General features: G+C 39.6%; 1 pseudogene; it reads right to left on the reverse strand.

The window, feature by feature from the left end:
• Positions 1 to 1,768: 1,768 nt before the first annotated feature.
• LOC127032475 (olfactory receptor 6M1-like) lies at positions 1,769 to 2,976 on the reverse strand (annotated as a pseudogene).
• Between the last annotated feature and the right edge of the window lie 804 nt (positions 2,977 to 3,780).

The following is a 3,780-nucleotide window of genomic DNA, read 5'->3' on the forward strand; positions in this document are numbered from 1 at the left end:
AGGATGAAAAGATCAAAATAGTAAAGTCTTTTGCTGAAAGAAAGGTAAAAAAAAAATAAATTCAGAGACATCAAAACCAAAATGACTGATGCCCCTCGACAAGACACAGACGTCTGAGGGGTTTGTTCCAAAATCTTAGAAAGTTTTGTGATTTTTAAAAGATTCAGCCGTTGCTTCAATGCATACTGTAGCCTCATACCAACATAGGAATGTTATATTGTTTGTTACAAAGACTTAGATCGAGGGTCCATCCAGCTCAGGATCCTCTCTCTGACAGTGGCCAGTGTCATATGCTTCAGAGGAAGGTATTAGAATCATATCAGGCGGATCTAGGATACTTTTACTCACATGAATAATGGATAAAGGTGGATAATCAGCTGAACATGAATTCCTAGTGTGACATTGTGGCCAAAAGAGCTAATGTGATCCTGAGATGCATAGACAGGAGAATCTCGAGTAGGAGAAGAGAGGCTATTTTACCTCTGTATTTGGTGCTGATGCGACTGCAGTTGGAATACTGTGTCCAGTTCTGGTGCCCAGAATTCAAGACAGATGCTGCTAAGTTGGAGAGGATTCAGAGAAGAGTCACAAGAATGATTAAAAATGACTAGGGGAAAAAAAAAGTCTTATAGTGATAGACTCAAGGAGTTCAATCTATTTAGTTTAACAAAAAGAAGGTTAAGGGGTTACTTGATCACAGTCTATAAGTAGCTACATGGGAAACAAATATTTAATAAGGGGTTCTTCAATCTAGGGGAGGAAGGTATAACATGATCAAATGGCTGGAAGTTGAAGCTAGACAAACTCAGACTGGAAATAAGATATAAATTCTTAACGGGGAGAGTGATTAACCATTGGAACAATTTACCAAGTGTCATGGTGGATTCTCCATCACTGACCATTTTTAATTAAGATTGAATATTTTTCTAAAAGATCTGATTTAGGAATTATTATGGGGAAGTGTTATAACCTGTGTTATACAGGTGGTCAGAGAAGAGTATTACAATGGTACATTTAGAATCTATGAATCTATGATGAAGAGCTCATTCTGACTATTAATACTGAGACCCTGAGTATTTGGGATTTGCAATGGAGCCTAAAAGAGTTGGGCCAGATTTTTAATGCTATTTATTCACCTAAACATGAAGATGGACACTTAGTGGGATTTTGAAAAGTGCCTAGTTGCCTACCTTCCATTGAAATCATTGAGAGTTAGGCACTAAGGATCATATATTCAAAGGTATTTAGGCACTGGGATTTTCAAAAGCATCTAAATTCCTAGCACCCATTGAAAACAATAGCCTCTCACCATCAAATCTCAGCGCAATTTAATAGAAGGTGGGTGTCTAACTCCTTTAGACCCCTTTGAAATTCCCAGGAACTCTTTTTATTTATGCTACATGAGTGCCTGTAAACAGAGATTGGGACCCCATTGTGCTAGGCACTGTATAAACAGATGGTGACAGGAGACAATTCTTGCCCTGGAGAGCTTATAGTCTAAGAGTGGGGATGTCAAAAGCAATGGATTGATTGAAGAGTTGGGACTTGAGCTTTTAAATTACTTAGATGTTTGGAAAATCCCAACCTAAATGAAAAAAAGGTGGAAGGGGAAACAGACTCTGCTAAGGTCACACAGCAGGTCCAGGAATAGAATCTAGGAATCCTGAGCCTAAGTCAAGCTTCCACCCCACTAAATAACAATGACACTCAATGGATAAAAGCAGCAATTCATTATTGAAATTAAGAAGTACATGTATCAAGTCTCTGGTTACAGAACAGAGCTCTTTCTAGTCAAGTATTCCTTGAGGGCCTCTTTGACCTTCTCGTTCCTTAAGGTGTAAATGAAAGGATTCAATAAAGGGCTCACTATGATTTGAACACAGCCACCACGTTCTGTAGGTCCAGGGAGTGGCCCTGGATGGGAGTAGCATACATGAAAATGGTACTGCCCTAGTAGATAGAGGCTACCGTGATGTGGGAAGTGCACGTTGAAAAGGCTTTTCACCTCGATGTGACTGAGGGGATGTGCAAGACCATGGCGATGATGTAAAGGTAGGACACTGCAGTAAAAGACAAGGATGTGAGCAGAACCACCGAGAAAAGAACATACTCGATCATGAGGAGGAAGTGTTTTTCGATGCAGGATAGCTTCACTAGTGGGGCATAATCACAGAAGAAATGGTTTATCACATTGGGGCCACAGAAAGGAAGCTGGCACAGCAAAATAAGTGGGGAAAGGTGGGAGAGAAACCCAACTAACCAACAACCCATGACCAGGAAGACACAAACATGCCCACTCATGATGACAGGGTAGTGGAGTGGGTGGCAGATGGCCACGTAGCGGTCGAAGGACATGACAGCGATGAGGATGAAATCTGCAGTGCCCAGGAAGAAGTAGAAGTAACACTGGGTGATGCAGCCCCAGAAAGAAATGGCTTTGGCTTGGGAGAGCAGATTCTCCAGCATCTTTGGAGTAATGGAGAGGACAAAGAGTATCTCCAAGAGGGAGAGGTTGCAGAGGAAGAAGTACATGGGAATGCGGAGGTGGAGATCCACATACACAATGGTGATGATGGCCATGTTCCCCATTAGAGTCAAAGCAAAGATGGCCAGTAGCAGCATGAAAACCAGGAGCTCCATGGGCTGTGACAGCGAGAAGCCCAGAAGCACAAACTCCATCACCACATTTCTCTGATTGTTTGTTCTTATTTCAGCTTTCGCCTGCAGAATAGAGGAAGTTGAAAAAGCCTGAATGTCAAGTTTTTGACAAATTGATTTCAATAAAATAAAATAATACTGAGAATACAAACAAACTAAATAACTTCTTCTAGGGTTTTTCTGGCCAGTTACAGAGCTCATAAAAATTTATGACACTTTAAAAAGGTGACAAAATCTTGACATTTTCAAAAATATAGATTTTCTGGGAAAAAAATAAATTTTTAAATTCCCATTGAAATTTTTCCATTCTATTAACCACAACTGGAGAAAAAAATATTAGTAATTACAAGGTACAATTGAACATAAAATTTCATTCTAAAATTTTTGCTAGGCTCTCTCTGGGTGGGATCAGAAAACCAACAATGCAATCAACCTCTCATGGGGTCCTATGGTGACCACATAACTGCTTCCCAGTTTAGCACAATGAAAGAAAGATCTAAAAGCCAAGATACATTTCTATTAGTGTCAGACGTTTTATTAAGTCTCAGTTTTGGCAGATAGATTGGTACATAGATATCCAAAAGTATCTATACACACATGAATAATCAGACAGAAACACACATACATAGATGGGTCTGCATGGGGATAGATAAATAGAGGGACTGAGGGAGGGAGGTAGAGACAGATAGAATTATTCATTTCAATCCCTTTCACTCTTCAATGCTCTTCAAAAAATCATGCATAGAAACAAATTTTGGAATATTTTACCTTATGCCATAGGTGTAATGTGGTTGAGTCCTTGGCTTCTGACTTCCATGGAAATATATCTTTGTGTCTGTTTATCCCAAGTTTGTCTCCCATCTTTCTATTTCCCAAGATTCTATATACATACGCGGGGGGAAAAGTGCCCCTTTGTTATTTATATTTTCCTCTTGATTCCTTTTGCCTTATCTTTGTTATATCCAAAGCGTTGCAGAATATCACAAACAGTGAGTGAAGGTGGTTATATAAATTCAAACTGCTGGGTACCTAGGGAACCATATACCTGCACCATCTAAATTCAATTCATTTAGGCTAATGTCTTTGGGACAACAACACTCTGAAAACACAGCCCTTCCATGA

Source organism: Gopherus flavomarginatus, chromosome 12 (assembly GCF_025201925.1).
Source record: "Gopherus flavomarginatus isolate rGopFla2 chromosome 12, rGopFla2.mat.asm, whole genome shotgun sequence".
NCBI lineage: Eukaryota > Metazoa > Chordata > Testudines > Testudinidae > Gopherus > Gopherus flavomarginatus.